This window comes from Dermacentor silvarum, chromosome 11, assembly GCF_013339745.2.
Source record: "Dermacentor silvarum isolate Dsil-2018 chromosome 11, BIME_Dsil_1.4, whole genome shotgun sequence".
NCBI lineage: Eukaryota > Metazoa > Arthropoda > Arachnida > Ixodida > Ixodidae > Dermacentor > Dermacentor silvarum.
The window spans coordinates 35,753,793-35,777,246 of NC_051164.1; the positions used below are offsets into that span (position 1 = coordinate 35,753,793).

At 45.5% G+C, this 23,454-nt stretch overlaps 1 protein-coding gene across 1 annotated transcript in view; it reads right to left on the reverse strand.

The window, feature by feature from the left end:
• Positions 1-2,856: 2,856 nt before the first annotated feature.
• The window catches only part of LOC125941403 (uncharacterized), a 46,681-nt gene continuing 26,083 nt past the window's right edge, over positions 2,857-23,454 (reverse strand). Inside the window, exon 4 of the mRNA XM_049658554.1 lies at positions 2,857-3,179. The gene's annotated coding sequence lies outside the window, so the exon portion shown is untranslated. The remainder of the gene's footprint in view (positions 3,180-23,454) is intronic.

Here is a 23,454-nt window from a genome sequence, read left to right on the forward strand (position 1 = left end):
TCGTAGGCCTGCTGGGTACCCCAGAGTTGGTGGTCGAGATTAAATCTCCTCCATCTTTGATTAAATCGACTGTTATTCCATCTTCTCCAGCAGCTTTACCCCTGGCCAAGTCTTTCAAGGCCCTTCTAACGTGATCGCTAGTTAAATGAGGATCCTCTGTATCATGTTCATCACTACTTCGAATGAAAGTAGCTTGGCTGCTCTGGGCCCTGTACAGGTCAGTATAGACTTCCGCTGCTTTTACTATGTCATGGAAATTGCTGATATTACCCTGCTTATCTTTCAATGCATACATTTTGCCTTGTCCTATGCCAAGAGTTATGTTCACTCATTTATAGCTGCGTCCATTCCTTATTTTACTGCTTCGTAAATTTTTTATCGTTATAATTTCAGATATCCCCTACCTTTTCTTGATCAGCTTTGACAGTTCAGCGAATTCTATCTGGTATCTTGAGTTTGACACTGTCATGCTTTGTCGTTCCTTTATTAGCTCCTTTGTTACTTAGGAGAGCTTACCTACTGGTTGCCTTGGTGCCTTACCTCCCACTTCAATTGGTGCTTCGGAGATCAGCCTTGTTACGGTTTCATTCATTACGTCTGTTTTCTTCACCTTCCTGTTCTAAAGCTGCGTGTTTGTTTACAAGCACAAGCCTGAATTTATCTGCTTTTACCCTTACATTGTCTAGATTGGCCTGTTTCTTCTTGACTAATTTCACTCTTTCTCGCTTCAAATTGAGAGAAATCCAAGACCTCAATATCCTATGGTCACTGCATTTTACATTACCTAACACTTCTACATTCTGCACTGTGCTTGGATTGGCAGAGAGTATGAAATCTATTTCATTCCTTGTTTCTCTATTAGGGCTTTTCCAGGTCCACTTCCTGTTGCTGCGCTTCCAGAGGAAGGTATTCATTATTCGCGTTCCTACAATCGATGCCGTAGTTGACAGTTGCTTGATGACCAGCTTGCTTTTTCCCCACTTTTGCATTGATGTCGCCCATGACTACAGTATACCCCGTTTGCACCTTTCTCATTGCTAATTCAAACTCTTCAAAAAACTGTTATATTTCTTCATCATCCTGACTGGAGGCTGGGGCGTAGGCTTGTATTACCTTCACTCTATACCTCCTATTCAGCTTCATTACGACGACTGCTACCCTCTCATTAATGCTGTAGAATTCAATGTTGCCCGCTAGGTCCTTATGGACTAGAAATCTAACTCTGAATTCTCTCCTATCTGGAAGATCTCTCTATTTTAAATTTTTATTTATTTATTTTACCCTCAGGGTTTGCACATTACTAAAGGGAGGGGCATATTACAGACCAAAAATGAAAAAAAAACAGTTGATACAATAACAATAAGGAGCAGAAACCATCACCAAATTAATACAAAAATTAAACAGCTGCAACTGCGATAAAGCCTAGTAATTTGAACATCAAAAACTAAAACAACATGCTAAAGAAAGCAGAGGACGTCGCCGTTAGTCAGCACTGTATAAGCCCCACCAGTTCTTCTCACCTCACTAAGGCCAATAATCTACCAGGCAATACCTGATAAATCTTCAAATAGCCGTGCCAAGTTAGCCTCATTCGATAGGGTGCGCGTGTTGAACGTTGCCAGCTTCAGTTCCCATTGGTGGGCTGTCCGGACCCAGAAATTCTTAGCACCCTCTGCCGCGTAGTAGTTCTGACCGCCGCCTTGGTCAGGTGCTCCGCAGCCGCTGGTGACTGAGCGCCATTGGCTTAATTGTAGGAGTCATGAAGGAAGTGGTGGCCGAATACCACAAAAGGGAACCCAATTCCTGTTCTGGTGAGGGAGTTACTTTTGGTGAAGTTTAGTGGGCCGTCCTAATTTGGTTGCACCTAGACTAGTAGAGTCCCACTAGTTCTCGACGGGTATTTTGACGGTTTCAGGCGCCACTCCATGCCTGAAAATGTAGTGGACTAGAGCAGCATTTGAACTTACGACCTACCCGTTAGAAGCCGGGTATTCTACCACTAAGCCATGCTTTACGGTATGTTGCTATTACTGAGGTTCGCAAATGAAAATTCCATTACAACGCCAAACATCTCCTTACTTCAACCAGCAATGAGATTTCATAAGCCGTTGTATACCTACAATTAGAGCATTTCGTGTGTGAACGACACCATCTGCCCAAATACTGGCCCGTCCTGATGCGTGTCGCAGCAACTATTTTCCGAGTGCACTGAATTAAGTAGTGCTCACTCACTAAACAGCCTCAGAGGGCTAGATGGGCTCAAGAGCAGTTTCCAATGCGCACGTTACAGTGCACGTGCCTAATAAAAGCTCTAGAATTTTCCTTCATTCGAGCAATGACCAAAGAACCATCGTTTATTCATTCAATTATTCTTCTTGCATGCACTTCTCAAAATGTGTCGTTAGCTGAAATTGTTTCTGTAATCGCCAAGTTTAGTTTTGCTGCGTTTCCACTTTCTCGGCCGCTTTTGGGCATTCATCACTTCCGGAGTTTGCGCGTCCTTAGGTTGACGCTTTCACATAGTTTGGTCAAGCGCGCTGCATCTTGGCACGCAGATCAACAATAAAAGAAATAATGAAAGAAGGCAGCAATATAGTGCGAGTAGCATTCTCACGTATATGTGACGCGCGCACATATACACTTGCACAATAACACTCGGAAACTGACATATAGGCATAAGTCCCTTGTTCAGTTATTCACAAACCTCAGAGTTAATGCAGCTACGATAAACAGCGAATAGCTTGCGGTCACTGCTTTCGTTGAGAAAGATAAGCAGTAACGCAAGAAAGGAACTGTCGCCTCATGACCAAGTAGCAGATAACAATATTTAATTTGCATTAATATATGTACCCTCAATAAAAATCCATACCGCCGTTTAGATTTTATGTACGGCTTCTTGTTAATAGAAAATAAATTGCTCGCGAAAAAATAAAGAACAAAGAAGAAGGCTCAGTCGGATAGGATGACTGTCTATGGTGTGACATCCGGACCTTCGATGGGCTCGCTTGAGGTCCTCTGTAGAGTAGGAGCCCAGTGCACGCACGCGATACGTGCACGCGAGAGCCAGGGAGCTGCTGTTTCAGACGGGCCACGGTGCCATTAATGGCAATCCGGCAAAGGTTTAGCATGTTCCCGATGGTGGCCTGCTTGCGCGTGGTGCACTGCTCGACTCGCACGACCTCCCCCTTGCCGACCGCCTTCTCGATGATCTTGAGGTTCGCTGCCGCCGTCCCTGGGTCGACGTACCGAACGAAGGCCTTCGAGTGTGCCTTTGGCCGTGAAGCTGGCGAACCTCGGGATGTTCCGCATTTTCACATTTCTTTCCCTTGAAGACGAGCTTGACGATGTCTCCAGAGAGTTCGGTGATGTCGACGGAGCGTGCCGAGTGAGTCACTGTAATGGCAAGGCTGGAGCTGTCCCTCTTTTTGTGACTGTCAATGTAGTAGTCGGGCACGTAATCTTCCAGGCTCAGATCCTCGGCGTCATTGGCCTTGCGCCTGATGGCCGACTGGGCTCGCCTGGCGCTCCTCCTTGCAGTCGCGTCGTCTGATTTTTCCTCCTCCTTGTGATACAGTCGGTCGTCATGCTCCTCAGCATTGAAAATCTCCAGGTCAGCCGAATCGTCATCGCCGTCGTCGACCTCGTTGTCCACGTCTTCTTCGTCCTCACTTTCTCCGTCACACTCCATGGCTGTAAACCAGGTCACCTGCTTGGGACGCTTCGCTGTCGGGACGTCCCCAAACGCTCGTTCGTCGTCCACGTAGTCATCGGCATGACAGAGCTGTTTCACGTCCGCCACAAGGTTCTTGATTAGCTCGCCAGAAGGGCCAGGTCTTGCAGGTTGCTGCATTTAAACGGGAGAATGTTTCTTGCGAAAATTCCAATTGCTGTTCGTGAAAGAACAATGGATAGCTGAAAGGATTTCATGAGGACCCTGTTGTGGCTAATATTGCACACCATATTTTACTAGTAACAGATCAAAGTAATCAATAGCTGTATGATATACTCTTCGAATCGTTGTAAAGCTCTAGTAACATGCACGCAGAAGCATACTTGAGAAGAGCATGGTGTATGGCTACAGGCACACGTTTAGCGGAGCTCTAGCAGCTCTGCTTTGTGTACCTCGTTATTTCGCAGTTTAGTGCTTTCTGTGCGTTTGACGCCTAGCCATGGACATGTATATTTATTTTATTTACCAAATACTGCAGGCCCTTTAGCGGGCCCAAGCAGGAGGGCCTTAAGAATACAATACTGCACAATATGAATCCACAGCAATGACACCAATAATAAACATAACTTATTTACAATGGGGCATTTTACAGCAGTAACAGGGGAAAATTTATACAAATGCAAAACATGACTATAGAAAAGAAACAATCAATTTGTCTATAGAGTCGATGAATATAACCGCATTAGAAGGCACCTCAATTGTGCGTGGATAGACAGAATACTTAAAGGCGTTTATTTTGGCGTTGTATGGAGTTAGAGACTGATTATGATGATACCTTGTATGAAGGTAGTAAGGGGCGTTAGATACGGATGAGGACTCATGTTCTTTAGTAAAAATAGAAATTTTAATCTTTGAATTTTCCTTATTTCTTAAGTGGTGGGATGGCATGTTCTTTCATTCAAGCGGAGTGAGAGTCGGTAGTACGGTATTTAGAAAAAAAATAGGCATACGGCTTTCCGCTGGATTGATTCCAGTGCCTCAATAATCTGCTTAGTGTAGGGGTCCCAAACTGAACAAGCATACTCTAGTTTCGGTCTGATGAGTCTATAGTAGGCTCAGCGTTTTACCCTGGAAGGAGCATATTTAGGTTCATGGTGGAGAAGCCCAAGTTTTCGGTAGGAGGATGAATAAACACTGGCAATATGATTGTTCCATCTTAAACGGTTTATTATGGTAACACCAAGGTATTTATATTCAATACCATCGATGAGGAGATGCGATGGAAGAGTGTACACTAAGGAATGCACCAGTTTTTTTATTGGTAATCTTCATAAAAACTGTTTTCCTGGCATTAAGTTGCATGTCCCAATTACTGCACCACGTGTCAATTTTCTGGAGGTGAGAGTTAAGCAGAACTTGATCACTAGGACAGTTTATTTAATAATAATAATAATAATAATAATAATAATAATAATAATAATAATAATAATAATAATAATAATAATGCCTTTATTCTTGAAAACAAGCGGTACAAGGTGCGAAGGCATTAATAAAAAAAGTTGCTACAAACAGCAACTTGTCTAGTCCTAATAACCTGAGGGTCCAAAAGGTAGCAGACAGCAAGAAGCGAACAGATGAAAAATTTTAGAAAAGGAGAAAGGAAAACAAAAGAGAGAAAGGAAAGAGAGAGTAAGAGCATATAGCACACACATCACATTTAAGTAAATTTGCTTCACACATCAAACAAATTGTGGAAAACAAACAATATGGATATATAGATACATACAACTCTTGAAAGGAAAATAAATGATTAGATATATAGAATTTCGTTGAACAGAATGCAATCATCAGCTGACAGTTTCATCTGAACCGGTTCGGTTATAAAACTGACATTATCATACACAATATCAATATCACAAATACGATGCTACATGACTGATACCTTGTGAGGCGTGAACAGCGAACACAGACGCGAAAAGTGCGCGACGACATTTTGCAGCACTATCGGAAGTGTGATAATCAAGGATATAACAAAAGTTACATTAGGTGACACAATTATTCATGTATCATCGCCATGCTACCAAGGATTATAAAGCGGCACCATATTGCAAAATTGCAACACACGCAATAGGGGCAGCTCAGTTGCAGTGTTCACTCAAAGTAAACGCAATAAACAAAGTGGTCACGAGTATTTGTCTGGGCAATGAATACGAAGTGACCAAACCTAAAGCAGCCTCAGGTGTACGAGAAGAAATCGCAATTTTTCTTGGGGTTCATGGACCTGTCGACTTCGCAGTTCAAAACCCGCGCGCAGACGCGGCTGTTCTTCACTATCTGGTTGCAGCTGAACTCGACCTGGAGCGACGTGCGCGCTTTGCACAAGAGGTGACACATCACCACGAAGAACGTTGCGTCGCTGCTGTAGTTGCCAAGGTCATCGGCCGCCGTTGACCCATTGGTATCGGCCGACACGAATGCATCCCAGACGAGGTCAACCGCTGCGGCCAGGTACGCGTGCTGGTTGGTCCGTGATGGGACCACGGGCGAAGCAAAGCAGGCGAGTTTCTCTTCAACCTTGGCGAGTACCACCGAGTTATGGGGGAGGCGGCTCTCGAAGAGCCGTACAGCGGCCGCACCCAGCAGCGTTCCGATAGTATACCGTACTTAGCCGCTACTGTTAAGTCCCGGTAGTAGTCTTTTATCAAGGAAAATGACGCCTATTTCGGCTGACCAATAGGGAGCATGGCGCAGCGTCAGGGGAAGGGGAAGTGGGAGATAAAGGTGTGAGGAAGAGAAGGAGAAGCAGCAGTAGTCTCATCCCATCATGAAGGAGGCCGGTGATGAAGGCGATGGCCTGCTGTGGGCGAGCGCTTAGCGATGGGCGGTGATCCACAAACTCTAAGAGGCTATGGAGAGCTCGGAGGTGGGGAGGCGACGTGAACAGGAGGTCGCTGGTTGTCGCAGTAGATAGAACCTGTTGCCTGTAGGCAGTCATGACCCTTGAGCTGTCCTGTGCCAGCGCTGGGCAAGCACAGAGAAGGTGGTCGAGGGTGTCGGGGTCGCAGGCCGGTGAGCTGGAGCGTCCCTTGGCGTGCAGCCGTGCCGCCATCCCGACGCAGCCCGTGCGCAGTCGAAGCAACGTTGCGCGTTCCCTCCTGGTAGGGCCACCCTCTGGAAGTAGCCTGGGACCCTTGCCGTTTGCCACTCTGGCATCCGGGTGAACGGTTGCGAGCAGTTTTTTGAGGCGCTGCCTCGAAAAATCAGAGGAAGCGACTGCTCGTGTGAGCGGCACTTCAGGATGGTGGGCGGTTTTTGCGAGGGTGTCCCGGTCGTACAGCGGTAGCATCGGGAAGAGTGGAGGAATGCAAACAGCCAACCTCTGCGAGTCGAAGAAAGCGTAGCCATCGGATTCACGGAGTTGTCTCATGTAGCTAGAGGTCACCGACCCCCTTTGTTCCTCGGAGATGCGTGCGTTGGCCCTGGCAACGAACATACAGTTATGCAGCAGCGAAACGTTCATGGCGACTGTGTCGAACACGTCGCTAAGATCTTGCTTGCTGAAGCGCTCGCTGTGGAAAAGGACGTCGTCGAAGGCTCGATGCTCGAGAGCTACGCGATCGGACATAAAAGACCAGCTACCGCGTTTGACCTGCTTGACGAAGAGGTCGACGATGGTCCGCGCTATCCCATTCACGTCGTTCCGTGCCTCAGCGTCCTCGTGAGTACCCGAGAACTCTGCGTACGCGGTCCATCCCAGGAGCATCTCAGTCAACTCGATACAGTCAGCATGGCTGGGCCGTTCGACAACGGTGTCCAGAGTGGAGCGTACGCTCCGATACCAAAATTGTGAGTACGATTTGCTGGTAAATCGCCACATGGCCTGCAGCATGCACCAGCCGAGGTTGAACTCCAACCGCTGTTCGCCCAGCTGCTTCGATAAATCTTGAAGATGTTTGATGTATTACACGGCGCACATTTGCACCCTCGTCGATGATGGCAGATCGAGGGTCTATTTCAAGAATGCTCGAAGCTGCATGAAGCTGTTATGTTCTATGTGGCGGCTGAGCTGATCCATAGAGTCAAGTTCAACCATTTCGGCATCGCCGCGGTCGGCGCACATGAATACCGAAATCTGTACGCTTTCTATCTGATTGAACTCCGGGAAACTTATTGTAGGTGTCGCGTCGCTATTGTAGAGATCTGCAACGCGTTCGTAATAGCTGCGGTAGTTTCCTTCTTTCACTAGCAGTGCTCGCATCTTGACCCAGTTTGGCAGTGCGTCACCAGGCTCGATGCGAAGAAACACTTCGCCCGCCTTGGTTCGACTCTTGCGGATGCTAAGCAGTGGTGAGATCCGAAACGCCTCGAACACCCTGGCTGCCGCTATACGGTGAGCTCTCCGCTCTTGCTGTCCACATACGACCACGCAATACCAAACTTAGTCTGCGGTTGAAGGCGTTCATTTCGTCTCGGCCATCCTCGACGATGACTAGGCAGCTTTGCAGCAGCATGGTGGCCTGTTGAGTTGGGTTACTCGCCTTTTTGTTCATATATGCTCGCACGAGAACGTCGATTACCTGGTGTTAAACAAGGCAGCGCACAGACATTTCTTTGAGCTACAGAATTGCCGACTAAAATCAATTGAATTGCTGTTCTTGCTCAAAGGCGCCCTCAACCACTTCTTATCGAAGTAGATAAATGCAGATCATGTTAAAATATGCTATTTCAGGAATCCCTTGCCGGAAAACGTAATTAAATGCGGTCAGCAAAAGCGGAGTTATTGGCAATCAAACACGTCCTTCGCGGCGCTTCCGCTCCTTCTTGGATGCCTTGCACGGCGAAGGATACGGCGGAGCGGGGTGCGCCCGGAACGCTTCGTCTACTGGGCGTCACCGCGGCAGCGAAGTTCCAATTTGATTTTGGATGTTAACGTAGACGACACTACTTACAATTCTCGTGCCTACGACGTTACTAAACGTGAGCCGTACACGTTTGTCGTCAGCGAGACGTAATGCACTCAGCGAGATGACTGCGCGTCGGCCGCGATATCTACGCTACGTAGCAGACGACAGCTACATGCCACTGTAGTGCTATAGCGTTTTCTTTGTGCACGACAGGGCTCGCGCTCATATGCTCTAGTCTGATGATGCTACGAGGTGCGGACAGGTTTTGTCCTTCACCAGCTTTACCGACGGATAGTACGAACATCCAACGTGTGTATTCTGAAGCGCTGTCAATAGTATGCCGAAGAGTCTAACCAGGAGCCGCCAGGAGTGAGCACGCGCTGGTAGCATGCGTGTCGTCTCACCATAAGTTTCGCGTGGTTCGAGGCTAGTTTAGCGTCCAAACCTAGTCGAAGTTAGCGAGACCCGACGGCCACAACACCGATAAGCAGGCTCGCAAATTGTAATTCTTACACGGGTTCGCGGGGCCGAGCGTGAGCAAAAGATAGTCGGCTGCTTCCAGAAGTAGGTAATTATTATTGAAATTCTAAAGCATATTTTCGCTTACTTCAGTCTGTTAAATAAACTTCGTGAATAAATATACACCGTAACATCCGGAAGACGCGCACTGATCCAAACATCCATCTTCAATGATGTCAGCTATTGGCAGCCGGGTATGGGAATATTTCGTATTACGAAATGAAGCGTCCAAAAAACAGTGAGGAGCTCTCTTCTGTTGAAAACAGAGTTTGAGAGAAAAGTGACAGTGTGCTCCGCGTGTGAGCGCCACGTGTCGTGCACGACTGCAAGTTTTGGCTGAGATGTTCAGAGCAGCGTATGCTATCCGCGGACTATGTTTTTACAGCAAAGCTATTTGTGGCTTGGGTTCCGTGCGTGTTTGTTCTGCGCCAACTATACTCAGGTCCCAAGTTTGATAAAAATGTTTTGATTCTATGCAAAAGCTTATACGTCTCGACACTTGGGTATGCATATTGATCAGATTAGTTATTATTATGCATCATTTTCAAGATCAGCAGACTCTAAGGTAGATTATAAAGCTTTCTCAAACAGTTGCCGCTGGGCGACCCACGAGAGAGAAAGATGGTGGTTGTGACGAGGAAGAGGCTCAATCCATGTCATGTCTACGCTCGCACCACCCTCTGTTTGTCGGCAGTGCAAGCGCTTGCGTGTCTATTTTCTTTTCCTTCCACTCTCCCGTGGCGGCGGTCTCGTCGAAAGGAAACGAGGGACGTTTCGTGTGACCCGCGTCGGCCATGTCTACGTTCTCACCGCCATCTCTTTATCGGCGTTCCAGGCGCTTCCGCATCTAGTTTCCTTCCGCTCTTCATTCTGTGTCGCTTCGCCGGTCATCCAACTTCCCATGAGTGGCGTGGCTCAGGATTTTTCCCCTAGCCCAAAGTGGGGTTCAGGACCCCTTTGAAGGAGCGCTGCAACGCTTTTTCAATATGGAGAGAACATTCGCCATCTGTAGCGAATGCTATCTTGTATTACAGTGGAACTTGGAGAGAGGAGCTTGTAATATCGCACTTTCCTTCCGCTCTCGAGACTACAACATGCTTACGTCACAGCTCCGTAGGCCTACTTTACAAGCGAAGGAAGACATTACGAGAGAAAGGTAATTGTAATAGCATTCAGGAGCTAAGAGCTCAGTTTGCTCTGTCAGCATTGTCCGTTTGTACTTTCCGTTACGTTGTTGTGCTTTCGTCATTATGGCACTTCCTCCACTTCAACATCATCATCAATCTACTTCATCTATGTCGAAGAAAACAAAAAACCATGTTCATTCGTCAGATTCCCTCTTTCAATGCCTCGGCATGGGCCAGCCTGATTTTACATGGAATAAATAGCTTCAACATTTTTGAGGGCAGCATATCATACCTTGTCGACAAAGTGGCTCAGATGGTTCTCGTACACGGAGGCCGACTCCCTCCAGCCGCCGCACACGCGCTCGTAGAAGTTGTCGCAGGGGTCGACGCTGGCGTTGGACGCGGCCACCAACATGTCGTTGAGAGCCACGCAAGCCCGCGTCCGGCAGACGCTGCGGCGACGTCTGTGCGCTGGCGCAGCAGGGCGCCACAACAGGGTGAGCAGGCTGATGACCAGGCAAGCCGACGCCATGGTCGCCAGTGCCACGGGAGCCGGTTGGGCGCTCTGTTCCCCGAGTGGGTGCTCTTCGCTTGGCACTTCCACAATCCCCGAAAAGGGTATGTCCGAGGGCCCCGTTCCGGTGGTGGTCCTGTTCGGTGAGCGAGAACTTCAATCAACTGCAGGTGCCGCTAAAAAATAGGTGACCCCATGTTCCCTGACTCTGACACTTTGAAAGAAGAATTGACAATTTCGTGTCTTGATTTGCTTGCTGTTGGATAATAGTTTCCGATTCTCCAACCGCAGTATCTGAACTTACTAACCGAAAACGCAAAATGTAACCTTCCCAGCCTTTATCTGTCACTGCCAAATTAGGCGTACATATAAGAGGTCTTTACAAATTTGCTTCTTACCGCTTTTTTATGGTATTCGCGTACTTAGGTTTGCCGTTGCGTGACTTTTCGACTTGCACTACTCTAAAGAGTGTCGCATTTATCCTACACCAAAATTTAAAAATATGCAAATGCCTCTTAGCTGGACACACCCAAGGTAAAGTTTTTGCCGTCTCTTGGACATACTGTGTATATTTCTTGGATCCCACCTAATTAGCTAAGTAATTTAAATTAAATATTACACTTCTCAATTATAAAAATTAGATGTAAATTATCAGTGAGAAAATTGTTGAGCAACATAAAAACACTTTTATGTATAACGTTTTGAGCAGCAGAAAGCTGTATCAGGAGTTTCTGATATTGCTCAACATTATCATTGACAATTTCCATCTAAGTATAAGAACTCAGCGCTTGATTATTTAAATGAGAAAAATTATCGCATTAGGCGGAATCCAAAAAATATTCTGAGTATCGCCGAACGATGGCATGGAAGATTACCTTGGTTATGTTCAGCTAGGTGGCATTTCCATATTTTTAAATCTTGGTGCGCCATAGTTGGGACGAAAAAAGCGAGGTATGCGACCCTGTGTCATCGTCATTGTGTTCTTACCATTTTTTGTGGTGCTTGAGTATTGCCTAGCTATTCAGAAAAATCAAACGTTTATTTAATTTTACTATAAGGATTTATTGTTCAGATAATAAATGTGCTTTTTTTAGGAGGAACCCCTTACAGCTTTTTTCAGTCCGGAAACTTTCAATGTTATCTATCTCATTCTCTCCTTCTGTAATTGACGTTAAACTTGAAAATCAAAAGGGTCCCAAGAGAGGCGCGCGCGGTTTCCTGTCTCAGACGCATCTGCAGGATTGCTCGTCACATCATGAAACACTAAGGTGGTTTTGACGTCATTTGATGACAAAGCACTGACGCTCCTGTCAGTCGTCGTGATGCAGTCATTAAAAAACCATGCCCTAACAATTTCGCCTAAAATAGGCGTCACGCATTTGTTTATTATTATAATTTTTCTTAATAATTATTTTTTTTTTGCAGGAAGCTTTCCGTGGCTCAACTCTGGTTTCCAGACGTTGGCGTCTTCATCGCGCACTCCGGTGAAATAGCCAAACCACCGGCGCTGAAACCGCGATTCCAACCCACACTGTCTGCATTCGTTAAACAAGTTGTCACAAGAGACTTCCGCGGGCTCATGCATACGCGTGTGCAAGAGTGAACAGTGATGCCGATCACCCCTTCTGTAGGGTACGAGCGGGCGTGCTCTCACTGTAATAAATCGAGAAAGCTCACGTGCAGGCAGTATAATGCTTAACTCATTTCATGCAGTTTCCCCTCAACCTCCAGATAATGCGCACTCGTTCACGCGCTATGAAATTAACTATCCCTCAGGTGAAAGCCACTGTCGGTTGAAGAAAGCCTGACTGACTCAACCTGAGCTAGAGTTTACCGAAGTGATTTGCGAGAGTCAGCAAACGCCAATTATAAAGGCTTCCCAAAAAGGCGGCCTTAATTATGTAAAGCCATTGAACTTCCCTGGAAATCAATTCTAAAGGGCGCCCAAGTCTCGGACGTTTCCAAGGTTCAATAAATGAAATCAAACTGAAGCTGTGTGGGACCCTCACAGTAGTGATAAAATGTGCATGAATAAATTTTTTGCTTTTTGAATATCTTTGAAAATACAAAAAGTGTACAAAAATATACAAAGTTCGGATGATGCCAATATTCTATGTTACGTTCTGAAATTTGTAGCATCAAGATTATACTACATTTCTTGCTTATCCACCATTTTCCTTATTTTCAATAAATATTGACAAACACAATAAAATTTACGGCTGAGTGGTGTTGGCCATGGATTTCTTGCCCACGAGGTCGGTGACCCCGTGCGGTTCGCCCTCGAGTCCGCTGTCCACGTCAACGTGATTGGCGCGTTGCCGTCGCGGTAGAGGGCGCTGCAGTCGCGAGACAGCGCCCGCAGAAATGGACGGCGTGTGCGGGGACCCGATCTCCTCCGCGAGGCAGCTTTGGCCGCCTAGGCTGACACCTCCGCAACTCTGCATGCCTCCTCGGGACGGTGACGTCACGGGCATTCCGTCAATGCGCCGCTATTTGGTAGGGCCAAAGTAGAAAGAATGAAAGAGAGAGAGATAAGTTTATTTAAGCCTCTTTAGTCGTACGTTACAATGATCTGTTCATAAATGCACCAAAGTCAACAAATTTTAATATATGATGCTACAGTCCTTGTTAAAGGAAAGTAATATGCAAGGATTAGTAAGAATTTTCTTTCAGCTCCATAAACCGTATGTGCTAGTTTTTATTGACTCTATGGATAACGAGAAACAAAATGAAATGTCGGAGAGTGTCAAGTCTATCATACCGATTGACATGGTAGTGTCTTTATTAAAGTGGCCTAGCGTAGCACTTCTCTGCAGACTGGTGTGCACTGGAGTAACATTAAGTAAGCAGAAGGACCAAATAACCCGCAGCTTAGTTTCCGTAGTGTATTTTCTTGAGCTGCTACGGGCCATAATTGACGCAAACAGTTCGCATCCACAAACGTAGACACCATGACCTAAGGGGTTAGAAATAGCTGAGAAATAGGCCTAACGGTGGCTCCTCAAGCCTGCTACTGTGCGTCGGGTTAAAGGGCAATGTGAACAGAAAGGCGTGAATTAAGTCGAAAATATGCGCCTTTCATCGAGAGGCCAGCCCCATTGTGTGCAAGAATGCATGTACCCCACAAGTGGCTTTGACTAGATGTGAAATTTGTCCATGGACCCTGTGGCACGCCTCACTACAGAAAGAAGAAATTGAGTGTAGGCTGATCTGAGTTGGCGAAATTAAAGTTGAGGTGACTCAAATATATTTGAAACAGAGATGTTTCACAGAGCGCCACAACGCGCTACTTGCCAGAAAACTTACGATGGCAGCCGATGCCGACAATGCGAGAGCGACATTTTCCAAAATCATACGCACGCCAGCGCATTCGCAGTAAAGTCAAAGGTTTAAGAAGTTTCCTAACACATATATCTGATGAAAATTTGTTCTAATGTCAACTCCGACTCGAAAATAATGCTTTGCAACGTGAAGAACTACATATCACTGCCATTCTACGAAAAAACAAAGATAAGCTAAGTTTAAGAAATGCAAGTCAAAGGATGTTTAAAGCAATGTTATCAAAGATAGGAGCTTTATATATGTGTAGTTAGACTATATGAATCGATTCACCATCTGTAACCCAGATTAGCCTGTGTGAATCTGATGACAAGCTGTAAAGAATTACAACATAAATGTCAGCTTCACATTCTCCAACAAGTGTATTTTACAGGACGTTGGTATCTGCTTTTTGGTAAAAGGTGATATTTTCATACACTTTGTGGCACAGTTTTTTTTTTTTTTTTTTACTTCAAGACTCTAATGAGTGAAAAGTAAAATAAAATAAAACGGCGGAAAATATTCTGCTTCATACTGTTTGCAGAATTTAGCTTTCTCTGTTAAAAGTAAGCAATATAATTCAAATCCGTTCACCGTCTGGCGAATGAGAGCATTTCTGAATTTGGCACGTATGAGAATACGGCAACTGGTGTCGCCCTCGAGATGAAACCTGCGCTTAATGCTGCCAAAGAACGTCGCAAAGTGCCTGTTGTTCGAAATTTAGGATAAATATAGCAATATTTTAAGACCACTCCTACAAAACCCGTGTTCCAGCGAGTGTAGACGCGCGGCCAAGGAATTGACAGGATTGAGAACGCATGCTGTGAGAAGCAAGAGAAAAAGCAACCATTCGTGACAAATTCTAGCATGTGAGAGAGGACGCTGACAAGTCTGCTTATGTGGACCGTTTAAAAATAATACAGTTACGTTTTATACGCAAATCAGCGCACGAGAAAAAAGTTATTTATGAATAACACAGTCGTCATCTTTTTATCATTCTTAATTCCCGACGACTTAGTCTTACATCCCTCCACAAAACTCCATAACTAATCTGCATGATTTTAAACGAGCGAATCCACAAGGAGGAAAATTCCATTGAAAAAGTATATAAACGACCATGGTTGCCTTCGTGGCCATCGTTCTGCAGATTTTCTCGGTGGGTGCGTTCATCAGTAAACCAGTAAACGTTGATCAGTTGAGCAATAAACCATCGAAGAAAACGAGTACACAAGGAAGATGTGGCCAAGATGAGCGCTGGATTTACAAATGTAAACTTGCAACTCCATAGCTCATCCTGTCATTTTCTTTCTCGTGTACGCGTTTTTTCGATGGTTTTCTGTTCCTCTACAGTGCGGTTGTGGCGTTCAGCAGGGAACGCATTCTGCGATAATCCACTTAAGCGACGCTATCGCCTTGGTCATGCCTTCGCCGTTTGGCGCACGCTGATTGGCTGATTGAGCAGATTCCATGAGCTCATAAACACGTAATGCTCAACCAGCCAATCAGCTCATTCGATATTGTTTAATGAGCCAATCAGCGCGCGGCTGACGGCCAAGGCAAGGCCACCGATGAAAGTAATTGTTGCAGAATACGTCCCCAGCTGAGCACGATGTCATGGGATCATTTCCAGTTAATGGTGGCCACATTATGATAGCAGCGGAATGAAAAGATTAGAACACTCCTGCTCACAGATTTAGGTGCGCGTCTACGGGAAACTTCAGATTGGAGCCACCTCCAATTTCTGTTCAAATACACATAAATCTATAAATGTTCTCATGAGGCAACGACTGAAACCATTTAAAAGAAATATGTTGCATATAGGTGAGAAAAATCAATTCAAGAAACTGTAGCAAGCACATTTTCATTTTCAGACCTAACGTATGTCGCAGATTACTTCAAGTATACTTCAAGTATACTTCAGGTGACGCCGTCGGCGTTTTTTCCCGCGTTCGCTTAAAATGCGTGCGGCGTTGGTGACTGTTGCCGGATCAATTCACTTGGTGCCGCAGCTAAACTCGCCTCCCTTCCCTCCCCCTTCCCCCCTCCCCCACGGCCTCTCGCGCGGAAGAAGGCGCGTTTGCTCTACATATATGGTGATTGTAAAGGAGGAAAGAGACGCCATTGCAGCCCTTAAGGAGGCACGGCGCAGAACGCGCGTTTGTTCTCCGCCGTGCGTTCACTCCCCGTGAAAGAGCGCGTCCCTCGCGCCCTTTCACTCGCACATACAGCGTTCGGCGGCGCGCGGTCTTGGCGTGAGCCGTGCTCCCTCAAGGGCTGCAGAAGATAGCGCCAACCTTTCCCTTTCCCTCAAGAACCACTTACCACCGCGCGGTCACGATTTCATCTCCATTGACGTCGTACGGAACCTCACGGCGACGGCGACGCCGACGGCAGAAATCTGCTTTTGAGTGTCCATATAAGCTTGGGAAATACGAAAATTACCTGCGATTTGCTTTCCTTCAACACACGGAGTGGTCCAACATATTAGTTGGCGATTATAAGTTGTTCATTCAAAAATCATGCGATAATGATAACTTGAGAGAATTACTACTGAAAACATTCTGGTCGTCTTGTTTCACTCGACTGTCTGCAGAAAACGAGAAGTTGCGCGATCTGGGTATGCGTGGTCTAAATGCGCGTTTTAATGCGATAGGCGTTAAGGGCCCCGTGTCGCAGAAAATCCGGCGTCGGCTTAAGCGCCGGCGTCTTTGGCGGAAATAATCATGCCGAACCACATCATCCAGAAGTACCCCGACCGGGCAGGCCCTTCGCGTGGAGCAAGGCGTTAGTGATCAAAAAATTGAATTTCTCAACGTAAATGCCGTCAGAAAAATCGTAAAGTATGACTTAACGACAACCTCCAGACGTGCTGGCGTCTGACTGTAATTTGAATATACGAGAAAAAAAGCCTGATAAGACAACCTCCAGACGTGCTGGCGTCTGACTGTAATTTGAATATACGAGAAAAAAAGCCTGATAAGCAGTCGGGGATCCCTGAATGCTATCGCGTTCCACTCCTAAAGGCGAAGCTTAAGCGTCCTGCAATTGTTTTTAATGGCTTTCCTTGTGGAGTCTACTGCGCTACAAAGCAGGCTATCAGAATATCAGCACCGGGAAAATGCTCAAGCGCATCATAGCAGAATTCATCTATTAAATTCGTCACCCGATCCCAAACCTTCTCCCCTGTTCTTAAGTGAGCCTCCTGAAAGAGATTTCTTTCTGCCAAAACTGCATAAGAAAAAAAAATGTCACAGTTTCGCCCTAAGGGCGAAGCAATGAATGCGATAGCAACACAGCAATGTCATACGAAGTAAGGTGAGCGACTTTGGTAGCAACAACACGCAGAACTGTTGTCGACGCCATCGGCGTTTTGCCCGCGTTCGCTGAAAATGCGTGCGGCGTTGGTGACTGTTGCCGGAGCCTCTGATATAAATAGGCACTGCGTGCCGCAGCTAAACGTCGCCTCCCTTCCCTCCCCCTCCCCCATGGCCTCTCGCTCATTGGAAGAAGGCACGTTTGCTCTACATACATGGTGATTGTGAAGGAGAACAGAGACGCCTACTTCTGCAGCCCTTAAGCGAGCACGGCGCAGAACGCGCGTTTGTTCTCCGCCGTGCGTTCACTCCCCGTGAAAGACGCGCCCCTCGCGCCCTTTCACTCGCACATACAGCGTTCGGCGCGCGGCGACGATTTCTTCTCCAAATGACGTCATACGGAACCTCACGGCGACGGCGACGGCGACGGCGACGCCGACGGCAGAAATCTGCTTTTGAGTGTCCATATAATTGCTATCGCAATAAAAGACTAATAACATTTTAGGAGTCCAATGACGCTGCTGAAAATTTTCTGTATTAGCAACCGTCAGGATAATAGAAATCCTTACCCGAAAGGCCCGGTTCTTTTTCTGCAATAAAAGAAAAGCTTGATTAGTTTACCCGTCGCGGTGGCTTAGCCGTTATGATGCGGCGCTGCTAAGCATGAGGTCGTGGGATCGAATCCCGGCCGTGTCGGCCTCATTTCGATGTGGGCGAAATGCGAAAACACCCGTGGGTCGTGCATTGGGGGCACGTTAGACATGCCCCGGTGTTCAAAACTCATCCGGACTACGGCGTGCACTACGAGACACTATGGCGTCCCTCATAATAAAATCGTGATTTTGGCCCGCAAAACCCCGGAATTCAATTAAATGCTTGACTAGGACGGAGCACTTAAAAAATAGCCCTGCAGTTGCCCAGAGTCCAGAATACCCGGCTTACATAAAAGCGTACGAAATGGCAGCAGAAGCCCAGCCCGAGCAAAGTACAATAGTAAAGCGTGTTACGTAAGTTGCAACTCTAGTTAACTACGACACGCGAATCGTACGATTGCGTAGAAAAAGAGAAAAAGGTCACGGTCGCCCAGTACCTGCCCAAAAAAATCCTGCGCACAGGTTGTTTCCAGATGTAGGCGGTTATCTTAACACGTCAATGTGTTTTTTTTTTTTTGAGGAGGAAAACACTTTATTAAAAACCCGAAATGAATGCGCAAAACACTGTTTGGACCGATAGCTTAATAGCTAGTAGCCGGTCCAATATTGACTTTGCATACAGGTTATGTAGAAGGAGAAAAACAAGCAACCAAATTCTAACAACCACAGATTTATACTTAAGCAATTGAACAATTCTCTGAAGGAAACAAACATTTCACAACCCAAATCAAAGGGGGAAAACAAAGAAAAACAAAAATACGAAAAAGAAAGAACAATCACGCAGCAGTAACAATACATTTCACCGTTCTGTTTGGTTAGATAAGTAATACAGTTTGCAACTCATGTCAAAATCTCTAGCTACTTTTATTTCTATTGGTAGCTCATTCCAAACTTTGGCGCCGGCAAACTGAATTAGCCGTTCACCGTACAAGTTGCTACATTTTGGTAGGTTAAAATTGAGATTAGAAGCATGCCTAGTGTCACGGTTTGGGAAAAAGAAAATGCTCGACGGTAATGGAGAATTAGTTTGAATAATGTTGTTTATAGTGATGCAGATCTTATAACTTCGCAATGACGTAAAAGATAAAATACGAAGCTCTTCAAAAAAATTTGTGCTTGATAGGCAGAATGCGCTGGAGCTAATAATCCGTAATGCCCGTTTTTGAAGACGCAGTAAAGGCGATAAGTATGTCACATGTAATTCCCCAAGATTCAATGCAATAGCTAATGTGAGAGTGACAGAACGAAAAGTATAGAGATCTAAGCACGGAAGATGGAAAATACTGCTTGGCTTTTATCAGAGTGTAGCACCCGAACGCTAATTTCTTACATACATTGTTGACGTGGTCCTTCCAATGTAAATGATTATCGAAAAGAACCCCTAAGTATTTAAACGAGAATACCTGCTCAATTAAACTGGCGTCTAACGAGAGAGAAATTAAACTGTAGTCTAGTGTCGTTTGTCTAGAATGAAAAATTACATATTTTGTTTTTGCTACATTCAGCGTCAGTCGATTACTTGAAAACCAGGAAGACAGAGCTGACAGTTCCACCATTATACGGTTCTGCAGTGTTATAAGCGATTTACCAGTAAATGTAAGTGCCGTGTCATCTGCATACATCAGAGTTTCTGAGAAGTGCAGTGCCTGAGGAAGATCATTTATGTAAATAGAAAATAATAAAGGACCCAGAACGGATCCCTGTGGAACGCCGCATGATATATATTTAACTTCAGATATGAAATCATTAATTACCACATATTGTTTACGAAATGATAAATAACTGGAAAAAAATTTCAGTACGTTATTAGTAAAGCCATAGCCTTCTAATTTGCGCAATAGTATAGTGTGGCAAACTGTGTCGAATGCCTTCTTGATGTCTAAAAACAGCACAACTGCAATTTCATCTTGGTGCATGGCAGAATAAATGTGCTGTGAAAGGCTTAATACGGCTGTAGATGTTGATTTGTTTGAAACAAATCCATGTTGTTGTGGAACTATAATATTATTCTCGGTAATAAATTCCTTTAATTGTTGCGCAACTAATTTTTCAAAAAGGGTGTTAATGACACTTAAAACTGATATCGGCCTATAACTACATGGTGTGTTCTGATCTCCAGATTTATATATGGGAACGACTTTAGCAATTTTTAGTATGTCTGGGTAGCAACTATTCTCTAGTGAATGATTAAAGAGGTGGTTATGAGAGCTTTCGTCGTAAACGACGCAACAGACAGTATGTCGGTTGATCAGAATGGAGTTTATGCAGCGGACGAAAAATGATTAGGCAGCGGCTGGTTAATGATTATGACTCCTCACTGCACGAGATGAGCTCGTAGGTTTGACAGCTGGACGCGTGTTCCATATTTAGGAAAAGGGGGGGGGGGGGGGGGGGGGCAGGCGAATGCACATACACCCGCTTTGTCTATATAGGTCCACGTTCAAGAACCTGAAGCGATGAAAATTAGTCCGGAGGTCCCCACAACTGCGTCTCATCACCCACTGTGGTGCTTTTCGACAAACGAGAAAGAGCTGAGTTTAGTCGTAGCATTTTGAGGGCACGTTTAAACATAGAAGGCTATTCAAATCGTACGCACCACACAAATTTTTTTTCACATGGCCGCACCACACCTCTCACAATTAGTGTCTATCGACTGCGAATTGAAGCTACATTTACAGAACGTTATCATAATGAGCCACGAATTGGAATTGCACCATACCAAGTTGATTTTAGGCTCCTTCGAGTAATTTTCCGAGTGGCAAAGAAGCCCGCGAATACACGCAAAGTGCCTCGAGCGCCCAGTCACGCGGCAATTGTGCGTGTATTAGCGGGCTTTTTTCACGCTTGGAAAAACACTTTTATGTAGCACGTATTGAGCAACAGAAAGCAGTCTTTTTTTGTTTTTCGTGTTCACACAGTTTTTATCTAATTATAATATTTTAAAAGTTTAAATAATTAGGACCCCTTATGCAATTAGGCAGAACGCAAAAAATAATCTAAGTATTTCCAAGCTACGGCAAACAGCATTACCTTGGTTCTGTTTAGTTACGTGGCATTTGCATATTTTTTAAATCTTGCTGCATGATAATTGAGATACCCTGTATGTGCGAAAAGGTGGGCAGGAAGGCGCTGTGTAAGAAGGTGGCAGCCACCGTTTACATAATTTTGCTAACTTCGGCAGGACAAACTAAAGTTGTGGAGCTTCCAGGCTATGAGTTATGTTTATCGCATTGTCGCTAACTTCATTCGATGACTGTCGCTGTCCTACGCTCCTGAGAATTTGGGACCGTGCCTCTTCCGGAGAAGCGTTCAAGGATTTGACCATAAGAAAGAACATGTTGTGAAGCCTTCTGGGATGCACACGAGCTCAGACGGTCGTTGCTAAACATCTAATCTTGTGAATCTCTCTAATGGTGAACTTCAGGCACCGCTATTTTATGCCTGGCGTCTATAGTCAGCGTGAGCAATTCAGGTGGTACCATGACAAAAAGGGCGATGTGAAGGCGACCGCTGTGTTGAGCAGTGCCCAGATTCGTCTGCAGCATTGATTATCATCGTAGAGCCCCGAACACCTTATTTTATAAATAATCATCTGCCGGGAAGACAGTGCCCTATAAAGGCAACAACGCGTGCCACGGACAGCGGCAGCAGTTATTAAATGCTCCATAAATAAGGCCCACCAAATAAACAGCATGCCACAAGCAAGAAATACACTTCACACAATCTGTACAATAATCGCCTCGCAAAGTTAGCACTAATAAACTATATATAACGCAGTGCCTGTCTTGTCGGCACCCGCTATAGAGCAGCCCGGGCGAAAAATTGCTGGCAGTTTTTCTCAATGGCTTCCCGCGACCTCGTGACTCGCCTGCCGGCACATTTCCGCGGTTGCTATTGTGCGCGCAGTTCTTGAACAAATTCGCAGTTACAACGTGTCAATCGTTGGCCTGCGGCCGCTAAAGTGGCATCCACCTAATCATGCGTGTCCCACCTTATGGTGTTGTTTAGTGCTGCTTCTCGATGTCTTGCCGGAGAATACTTCCATGGAAACGTGGTGGCCAAGTACGATGAACGGGTGCCAGCGGAGGAAAAAACTGCACGAACGGAAATGCGAGGTCAGCTGAGAAGGCCTAACCAAGGGCGTTCGAACTGAGACAGCGAATGGTTGGAACCGCGTGCACGAGATCGCTCGAGACAACGTGATGGTGACGATGATGATGACCGAAATGGGATAGGAATAAAACAACGGAGGCACGTAACCACTGCAGGGTAGAGGCTAAGAATACGGGCGCCTAGAAGAAACAGAAAACCAACGCGTGCCATAAGAAAAAAAAAGCAATAGAAAGGACGACAGAAAGGTAAATACAGTTATCAATTGCGAAGTCTTAGTAACTTGGTATAAACTATGAAAGGGAAATAAGGGAGGCGAGAAAACGATCCGCTGAATTGAGGAATGCGGGGTACAAAATTCAGAACAGAAATATGAAAGAAACAAGAAAAAATTAGGGCGGCTTCACACGAGTGTAGCTGCGTATTAGCAAACAGCATAGCTGGCGACCCTTCCCTCGCTTTAACTTGGCTTTTCATTAGGTTTAACTTGATGATGATGATGATGATGTTGATGTTGATGATGATGATGATATCCTCAGCACATGGCTCGTACCCACTCCGGGGGATTGGCCAAGAATTGGGCACCTGAACTTTTAGTTACGGTTTTTGAAACTACTGTTACTGTGCAATTTAGTAATCAGAACAGGCAGAATAATTTTCCTATACTGCACTTTTTATAATATAAATGTCATGCTATATCTCTAATTGTAAAAGTATGGATTTAAAATTTTATTCGTTTTGTTGATTGAATGAAACCACAAACGGGATCAAACACGTCCCTGTGGCTGAAGCCGAATACCGAGGCACTGAAAGATAGTACTATTTCTGATGTTAAATGTACCCGTAATTTAGCGAGCGGAATTTCAAGAATTCTTTTTCTTTGTAATTTATACCGACGACATATTAAAACGTAGTGTTCTACGGTTTCTATTTCTAGACAGAATGGACACAGCGGCGATATCGCCAGACCAGTCCTGCGTAAGTATAGGTTTAATGGTGGGACACGGCAGCGTAATTTTGTGATTATTACTTCCGATTGTCTTAATGGACACCAATGTATTTTCCACGGAAATTTTGGGTGCTGAAATTCAGTCCATGTTGTTATTGTTTCAATTATATCTCTACGAATTGAAAAACTCCGATATGTGATTGCGGTTATTTGTGCCACCACTGGAAGGACCGGTATTATTGGTCCATTCAGGGATGCTACGTCAGCCTTCTTCCTCTTCCTTCTTCTCTTTCTTCTTTATCTTCAATTTCAGCTCGTCACGGTGGCGAGTGATGGAGGAGCGTGCACGCTCTTCCGGCTCGCGATGACGGCCGCT